The 9,960-nt window shown below is 43.9% G+C and overlaps 1 long non-coding RNA gene across 1 annotated transcript; it reads left to right on the forward strand.

Moving 5' to 3' along the window:
• Window positions 1-2,114: 2,114 nt before the first annotated feature.
• On the forward strand, window positions 2,115-6,393 carry LOC109866894 (uncharacterized). The gene is made up of 5 exons (XR_002251753.2): window positions 2,115-2,487; window positions 2,572-2,602; window positions 4,840-4,993; window positions 5,099-5,337; window positions 6,076-6,393. It is a non-coding gene; the product is annotated as an uncharacterized LOC109866894 (long non-coding RNA).
• Window positions 6,394-9,960: the final 3,567 nt, after the last annotated feature.

The following is a 9,960-nucleotide window of genomic DNA, read 5'->3' on the forward strand; positions in this document are numbered from 1 at the left end:
AGAGCTGCCATCTTCCAGATTCTAAAAAGAATGGGTTTGAAAATGGTTTGGTAACTTTAAGATTCAATCGATGTGATTCTCTAGACTACATTGAATCACATATAAACTTTCAACCCAACCTAAGCCCAATGCACTTCATTATTTTCCACATCACATTCAAACTATAAAATATCAGATGCACGCTGCCTAATTAATGTGCCCGTATGTATGAGGTGAGACGGTCAATGCCTAACAAACTATTCTCCACCCATCCTTTGCTCAGTGCCCCAAACCATTCTTCCACAAGAGTTGCATGTAAACACTGACAAGGTCAAAGTTCAATATTCTATCTCTGAGATATTTCAGGAATGTTGAATAATAAGCAATCATATTTCCAGCCTTGATCCCTGACCTTAGGCATTGAATGAATCTGGTCTTATTATGGTCATATCGGCTATGAAGGGCTTTCCTCCATAGCAAAACAGTTGTCTGTAGCAGAGTCATTCATTCTTCTGACAGGTCCCGCTGGGGGCTGAATTCTATTGCCTGTGGAGAAACTAATCTCAAAACCAGGTCATTCATTCGCTGTGTGTGTGTGTGTGTGTGTGTGTGTGTCTTTCTTTCTGGCAGCATGTGAATGTGCCTGTGTAACTAGTGTGATTGTCTTCATCAGTGATTTTTCAATTGTGTTCCTTCCACAGCAGTGATTGGTGTAGGAACATGTCTGACCGCAGGGCGCAGTTGATGTTTATATGCAGTAATTATGGATCTCAGGACAGATTGATCTGAAATATCCACTACAATCACGATAAGACCTGAACAACGTCAGCAAGAAGTGCCTCCAGACAGTCTCTGTCACTGCGCTTGATTGTCAGCTACAAATATGGCATGGTGATAAAGGGACAGACTACTGGTACCTGCCTGCTCAGAGCTCACTCTAATATCCAGGCGGCACAAGCGGCCAGTGGCACCTTAATTGGGGATGACGTGCTCATAATAATGGCTGGAACAGAACAAATGGAATGGTATTAAGCACATCAAACACATGGTTTCCATGTGTTTGATACCATTCACTCCATTCCAGCCATTATTATGAGCCATCCTCCAGGCAATTTGATGTGCATAGTCCCATGGATGACTCAAATCAAGGAAAAGGGAATAAATGAAAGAAAAGATGGGATTATAATTGCAGGGGGGAGAAGTGACAGAGCACGAGCTATCATTAAATTACACATTCAGGATGGCATTACAGCGGTGCTGAGGGGATTCATTACTCAGTGTGTCAGTCCTGGCCAGGATTTGTTGAGTAGAAGAGATAGGGGCGTACACAAAAAAATAGGAGTTCAACAAGGGTCCTTCTAAGAGCCTCAAAGTTCATTGAAGAAACTTGGCACTGAAAAATGCCCCGAAAGGTTCTTCCAAGAACCCCATAGGGTTCATAGGCACACTACCATTCAAAAGTTTGAGGCCACTTAGAAATGTCCTTGTTTTGAAAGAAAAGCTGATTTTTTGAGTTCCTCTGTCCAGTGTCTGTGTTCTTTTGCCCATCTTAATATTTTATTTTTATTGACCAGTTTGAGGTAAGGCTTTTTCTTTGCAACTCTGTCTAGAAGGCCAGCATCCCGGAGTCGCCCTCTTCACTGTTGACGTTGAGACTGGTGTTTTGTGGGTACAATTTATTAATGAAGCTGCCAGTTGAGGACTTGTGAGGTGTCTGTTTCTCAAACTAGACACTCTAATGTACAGTACTTGTCCTCTTGCTCAATTGTGAACCTGGGCCTCCCACTCCTCTTTCTATTCTGGTTAGAGACAGTTTGTGCTGTTCTGTGAAGAGAGTAGTACACAGCGTTGCACGAGATCTTCAGTTTCTTGGCAATTTCTCACATGGAATAGCCTTCATTTCTCTGAACAAGAATAGACTGCCGAGTTTCAGAAGAAAGTTATTTGTTTCTGGACATTTTGAGCCTGTACTCGAACCCCAAAATGCTGATGCTCCAGATACCCAACTAGTCTAAAGAAGGCCAGTTTAATCAGGACAACAGTTTTCAGCTGTGCTAACACAATTGCAAAAGAGTTTTCTAATTATCAATTAGCCTTTGAAAATGATAAACTTGGATTAGCTAACGCAACGTGCCATTGGAACACAGGAGTGATGGTTGCTGATAATGGGCCTCTGTACACCTATGCAGATAATTCAATAAAAAATCTGCCATTTCCAGCTACAATAGTAATTTACAACATTAACAATGTCTACACTTTATTTCTTTCAAAAACAAGGACATTTCTAAGTGACCACAAACTTTTGAACGGTAGTGTAGCGTTCATTGAGGAATCTCTTTAGTTCTTGGGGGTTCTTGCAGGAACTTTAATGCCCAACTGAAAATGTTTTAATTTATGACGACAGCAGGTGCAGGCACTTAACATTTTTAAGATCTCCTCAATGTCAGGTAAGGTTCTCTCTGAAACAGAAAATGGACACAATTCAATGGATATCAATCAAATAACGAGGTAAGAATATTCTAAAGGCTATAGCTACATTTTGCGCAGATGACTGAACTGCTCACTTTTGTGTGTGTGTGTCTGTATCTGCAGGTATAGCCTACCGTCAAGGAGGCACAAAAAGGTATGTACAATTGATATTGGTTTGTCTCAATGTTTTATGTCCCACAGTTTCTATTTGAAGAACTCCTAAAATGATTTGTTTTTAGGGTGTAGATGGGGAAGAGAGGGGTATGGGCAGGGTGTAGAGGGAGGTTTGTTTGGACAGATTGGTGGAGTTTAGACCATTGCAACACTTAGCTGGGTGTCAGAGATCTGTCTTAATTACAGCCATTCAGAGGAAAGCAGAGGGGCCCTGTTTGTTTCTCTGCCTAATGATTTAGATGGGGATTAAGCTCTGCTCGCTGCTAATTAGCTAGAGTTCCCCTGGTACGTACGTCAGACAGGCTTGCGAAGCACCACTATCCACGTTCTGAGAGACATACGTCTCCTTCACTACCTCACCTCCTCACTACTGTCAGGTTGAATGAGTTTTGTATGAGGTGTGCTATCTCCAGGAAACACAGGCAGCAGCAGCAGCACGTCGTGCGGAAGCTGAGAGGATGTGATGGCACCTATACATTCTGTCATATGGAACTGATGGGATTTAATAGATAGCTCGTTCTCAGCTCTGTCACGTGTCTTTGATTTATTTTTAAAAAATGACTTTCACACAAGTTCTGAAGTCACTGCTCTGTGTTGAAGCAACATATCCTCCTGAGAGCTATAGAGCTGTGTTGCACCTCCCCCTTAATTATGTTTAGCTTGATAGAGTGACTGGTATTGAAGTCTAAGCCATGGTTCAAAGGGAATTTAAGGCACACACATTTACCACTCTGTTATCCTGTCACATTCAAGTTATAGAAGATAACTCACAGCTAGAGCCAATCTGCAAAACAATTACAGATAAATTAATGAACAAATGGCTGAAGTCAATGAACAGTCAATAAATTAATTAAAGAACGACTGCCCCTAAAAACCACCAAATATCTTTGAAAACGGCCAATGTGGCATCGATACCAGTCAGAAACATTTATTCAAGTGTCAAAATCGACTACAAAGCGTAAATAGTAAAATATTGGTCATAAAGCCACAACGAGTAGAAGGTTGTGTTTGGATTGCAGTTATGTCAACAATTCATGACCCCTTTTGCCAAGCTCCACGTACAAATCGGCCCTCCGCCCACTTCGCTTCATTGAATGGGGCTCTGTTGTTTCATCGCCCGCACCACGTTTGATAGTACACGGCTGTTTGAGACTGAAAAGCCCTATAGGAGTTGACCATTCAGCAACAAACCCAAACCAACTAGCAGCAACAAACCCAAACCAACTAGCAGCATCAAACCCAAACCAACTAGCAGCATCAAACCCAAACCAACTAGCAGCATCAAACCCAAACCAACCAGCAGCATCAAACCCAAACCAACCAGCAGCATCAAACCCAAACCAACCAGCAGCATCAAACCCAAACCAACCAGCAGCATCAAACCCAAACCAACCAGCAGCATCAAACCCAAACCAACTAGCAGCATCAAACCCAAACCAACTAGCAGCATCAAACCCAAACCAACTAGCAGCATCAAACCCAAACCAACTAGCAGCATCAAACCCAAACCAACTAGCAGCATCAAACCCAAACCAACTAGCAGCATCAAACCCAAACCAACTAGCAGCATCAAACCCAAACCAACTAGCAGCATCAAACCCAAACCAACTAGCAGCATCAAACCCAAACCAACTAGCAGCATCAAACCCAAACCAACTAGCAGCATCAAACCCAAACCAACTAGCAGCATCAAACCCAATCCAACTAGCAGCATCAAACCCAATCCAACTAGCAGCATCAAACCCAAACCAACTAGCAGCATCAAACCCAAACCAACTAGCAGCATCAAACCCAAACCAACTAGCAGCATCAAACCCAAACCAACTACCAGCATCAAACCCAAACCAACTAGCAGCATCAAACCCAAACCAACCCAGTGCTATAGCAAAACATGTCACAGCTGGTTACATAGTGTAACGGTGTCACCGCACTGAATCTAATCTGGAGCAAGTCAGTCTACTTCTGTAAAGCATAGAATTAGCTTCCAAATGAGATTATTTCTCGAGCGTTTATAATCCAGGGATGACAATCGTTGTCCCTGTTTTTCTGTTAGACAAAGTGCACAGTTGGGTGCCAGACTGATCCCCTGGTCATGAATGGATGCCAGGACCTACCAGGAGCAAAGATGGATATCATAACATGTCCAGCAATGTGATTGCAATGGTTGAGCGACCTCCCAAAATAATTGAATTCACTGTTCACTTGCTATTTTCACAGCTTGTCAGGCAAGACCTCAGACTAAAAGTGTGCCATGCGACACAAGTACGCTGGTGACACCTCCGTTGTTGCCAGTCTTCCTTGACTCCCATGAAAAGGACACATCAGGCCTCTGCTAGTGACCCAAGTTACTGCCCTGATGACACAACGACATGTAATATGTGTTATGTTAAATTGTGCATTAACAAAATGCTTTGTCCTTTCTTTATAACAAAATGCAATTTACCACTTGATTGTCTATTATATCTCCCTGTCACAGGCTCCCCCAGTCAACACCAACTCATAAGATTGCCTGCTGCAGTTGTTAGAGCGATGTCCAGTTCGCAGCCGGAAACAGCATAGAGAAGAGCAGCAAGGGGGACATCATCAGCATCATGCAGACATACTCTCACTATGAATGGAACAGTCAGCCACATGTCTGGCAAGTATCCTGCCAGCAACCTTCACCTGCCAGTGGCAGCAGCTTTCACAGGCTCATCATTTCTACAAATACAGAAGGTAACCCACTTCATTACTTTGATAACATAATTGTGAAACATAATTGATGTAAACTGACGTTATTTGTTGCTTATTTTCTACTTCTTAGATGCATATAATGTCCAGGGCATCATCTAGCCTGGTGGAACCAGCCTGATCGCTGTGTTCACCTTTCTGTTTCACATTTTATGACATCTGTGAAATAGAAAGGTGAAGGTGAAAGCAGCGATCAAGTTGGTTCCACCCTGCTAACCAGAACCACCATTGATAATGTAATCAATGCTCTGTGTGAGTGAGATGTGATGGAGTCCAGACTGACAGGACAGGCTTGTTGCTGATGTCTCTGAATGGAGAGAGGTCTAGAGGCGAAAGAAACGCACACAAATTTAGGCGAGGTGATGGATAGCGGAGTAGAACACTTGAAAAATTTAAGGAGAGCCGCACACTCTAGGAGCTCAGATGCAATAATTTAATAACCTAATAACCAACGTCTCGACAGAGAAGCAATCTTCATCAGGGTATAATTTATGAAATGGAGAGAGACCTTGCACTCAGCAATGAAATAAGACGTTTATTACTTTTTATCATCTTTTTATAATTGAATCAAATGGTGCTTTCATTGGGGTGAGATATGGGACACCATACAGGAAGTTATGATGACTGACATGTTTGGTTAAGTTTGCCCCAGCACCACCAGACAAAATGTTGATTTGGTGTCTGTATTGACCAGCCTTCGCTTTGGCTCCCCCTCCTGTCCAGCTCAGGCGTTCGGCGTCGCCGGCCTTCTAGCTGCTGCCGAACCTACTGCTGGCAAATGCCCAACCCAGGACTTGTCTCGTCATCATTACACACACCTGGTTCCTATCCCCACTCTGTATATACTCCCGCTGTCAGTCATTGTAAATGTTACTTGTTTTCCCTGAGAGGAATCTCTCCTACTATTACCAGAGTACTTCGTTTTGTTTCGCCCAGTGTCTTTTTGTATATGAAGATAGATATATTTTGAGCACAACAGCGTTTGGGTTTCGTCTCGCTTTGTTCTCTGGTGCTTAAATAAATTCAGTAGTTCTAAACCTGTGACTGCCTACTCCTCTCTACACTAGTGACAATTGATTGTGACTGACAAAATATGAAAGACAAGTGTAATATTTGTACATTGTTATAGTAGAACACTGCTTCTACAATATTATGTGAAGGAGGGTTTGTTCTACATGAAACTTTCAAGTGTAACAGTTATCAAAACACTTTGTTTGGAATATACTTTATACACTGAGTATACCAAACATTAGGAACACCTTCCTCGTGTTTTATTTAACTAGGCAAGTCAGTTAAAGTCTTATTTACAATGACGGCCTAGGAACGGTGGGTTAACTGCCTTGTTCCGGGGCAGAACTTCAGATTTTTACCTTGTCAGCTCGGGGAGTTGAGTTGGTGTCGAAAGCACACAAAAGATCAAATCATATTGTATTAGTCACATGCGCCAAATACAACAGGTGTAGGTGTGTTTCACCTTACAGTGAAATGCTTATTTACGAGCCCCTATCCAAAAAACCTTGAAAAAAATACAGATAAGAATAAGAAATAAAATTAACAAGTAATTAAAGAGCAGCAGAAAAATAACAATAGTGAGACTATATACAGGGGGGTACCGGTACAGGATCAATGTGTGGGGGCACCGGTTGAGGTAATATGTACAGCTTTTAAAGTGGCTATGCATAGATAACAACCGAGAGTAGCAGCAGTGTAAAAGAGGGGGGCAATGCAAATAGCTTGGGTAGCCATTTGACTAGGAGTTCAGGAGTCTTATGACTTGGGGGTAGAAACTGTTTAGAAACCTCTTGGACCAATACTTGACGCTCCGGGTACCGCTTGCCATGTGGTAGCAAAGAGAACAGTCTATGACTAGGATGACTGGAGTCTTTTACAATTTTTAGGGTGTTCCTCTGACACCGCCAAGTATAGAGGTCCTGGATGGCAGGGAGTTTGGCCCCAGTGATGTACTACCCTCAGTAGTGCCTTGCGGTCGGAGGCCGAGCAGTTGCCATACTAGACAGGGATGCAACCAGTGAGGATGCTCTCGATGGTAAAGCTGTAGAACCTTTTGAGGATCTGAGGACCCATGCCAAATCTTTTCAGTCTCCTGAGGGGGAATAGGTTTGTGGTGCCCTCTTCACGACTGTCTTGGTGTGCTTGGACCATGATAGTTTGTTGATGAAGTGGACACCAAGGAACTTAAAGCTCTCAACCTGCTCCACTGCAGCCCCGTCAATGAGAATGGGGGCGTGATTGGTCCTCTTTTTCCTGTAGTCCACAATCATCTCCTTTGTCTTGATCACATTGAGGGAGAGGTTGTTGTCCTGGCACCACACAGCCAGGTCTTTGACCTCCTCCCTATAGGCTGTCTCGTCGTTGTCAGTGATCAGGCCTACCACTGTTGTGTTATCGGCACACTTCATGATGGTGTTGTAGTCGTGCCTGGCCGTGCAGTCATCCGTGAACAAAGACTACAGGAGGGGGCTGAGCACGCACCCCTGAGGGGCTGCTGTGTTGAGGATCAGCGTGGAGGATGTGTTGTTACCTACCTACCTGGCCCGTCAGGAAGTCCAGGATCCAGTTGTGTTTAGTCCCAGTTGTGAGGTGTTTAGTCCCAGGGTCCTTAGCTTATTGATGAGCTTTGAGGGCACTACGGTGTTGAAATCTGAGCTGGAGTAAATGAATAGCATTCTCACATAGGTGTTCATTTAGTCCAGGTGAGAATGGGCAGTGTGGAGTGCAATAGAGATTGCATCATCTGTGGATCTGTTGGGGCGGTATGCAAATTGGAGTGGGTCGAGGGTTTATGGGATAATGATGTTGATGTGAGCCATGACTAGTCTTTCAAAGCACTTCATGGCTACAGATGTGAGTGCTACGGGTCGGTAGTCATTTAGGCAGGTTACCTTAGTGCTCTTGGGCACAGGCACTATGGTGGTCTGCTTAAAACATGTTGGTATTACAGACTCTGACAGGAAGAGGTTGAAAATGTCAGTCAGTTTGTCAGCACATTCTTGCAGTACACGTCCTGGTAATCCGTCTGGCCCTTCGTCCTTGTGAATGTTGACCTGTTTAAAGGTCTTACTCACATCGGCAGTGGAGAGCGTGATCACATAGTCTTCCGGTACAGCTGGCACCAAATCAAATCAAATTTATTTATATAGCCCTTCGTACATCAGCTGATATCTCAAAGTGCTGTACAGAAACCCAGCCTAAAACCCCAAACAGCAAGCAATGCAGGTGTTGAAGCACGTTGGCTAGGAAAAACTCCCTAGAAAGGCCAAAACCTAGGAAGAAACCTAGAGAGGGACCAGGCTATGAGGGGTGGCCAGTCCTCTTCTGGCTCTCCCGGGTGGAGATTATAACAGAACATGGCCAAGATGTTCAAATGTTCATAAATGACCAGCATGGTCAAATAATAGGTCTGGGACAGGTAGCACGTCCAGTGAACAGATCAGGATTCCATAGCCGCAGGCAGAACAGTTGAAACTTGAGCAGCAGCACGGCCAGGTGGACTGGGGACAGCAAGGAGTCATCATGCCAGGTAGTCCTGAGGCATGGTCCTTGGGCTCAGGTCCTCCGAGAGAGATAAAGAAAGAGAGAAAGAGAGAATTAGAGAGAGCATACTTAAATTCACACAGAACACCGGATAAGACAGGAGAAGTACTCCAGATATAACAAACTGACCCTAGCCCCCCGACACAAACTACTGCAGCATAAATACTGGAGGCTGAGACAGGAGGGGTCAGGAGACATCGAAGCATGCACGTTTCAGTGCCATTTTCCTCGAAGCGAGCATAGAAGTAGTTTAGCTCATCTGGTAGGCTTGTATCACTGGGCAGCTCTCGGCTGTGCTTCCCTTTGTAGTCTGTAATGGTTTGCAAGCCCTGCCACATCCGACGAGCATCAGACCTGGTGTAGTACGATTCGATCTTAGCCCTGTATTCACACTTTGGCTGTTTGATCTAGTCACTGGTGCTTCTGCTTTCATTTTTGCTTGTAAGCAGGAATCAGGCAGATAGAATTATTGTCAGATTTGCCAAATGGAGGGCAAGGGGGAGCTTTGTATGGTGTAGGTGGTCTAGAGTTTTTCTTCCTCTGGTTGCACATTTTACATGCTGATAGAAATTTGGTAAAACGGATTTAAGTTGCCCTGCGTTAAAGTCCCCGGCTACTAGGAACGCCGCCTCTGGGTGAATGTTGTCTTTTTTGCTTATGGCGTAAATCAGATCATTCAATGCTGTCTTAGTGCCAGTCTGACTGTGGTGGTGTGTAAATAGCCATGAAAAATACAGATAAAAACAATCAAGGTAGATAGTGTGGTCTACAGCTCATCATGAGATATTCTACCTAAGGCAAGCAATAGCTAGAGACTTCCTTAGATATCGTGCACCAGCTGTTATTTACAAAATACATAGTCCACCGCCCCTTGTCTTACCAGACACAGCTGTTCTATCCTGCTGGTACAGCGTATAACCAGCCAGCTGTATGTTGATAATGTCGTCGTTCAGCCACGACTCCGTGAAGTATAAGATATTACAGTTTAATCTTGTGCGTAGGTCATCTATTTTATTCTCCAAAGATTGCACGTTTGCTAGCAGAACGGAAGTG

The sequence above is a fragment of the Oncorhynchus kisutch genome, linkage group LG22 (genome assembly GCF_002021735.2).
Source record: "Oncorhynchus kisutch isolate 150728-3 linkage group LG22, Okis_V2, whole genome shotgun sequence".
Taxonomy (NCBI): Eukaryota; Metazoa; Chordata; class Actinopteri; order Salmoniformes; family Salmonidae; genus Oncorhynchus; species Oncorhynchus kisutch.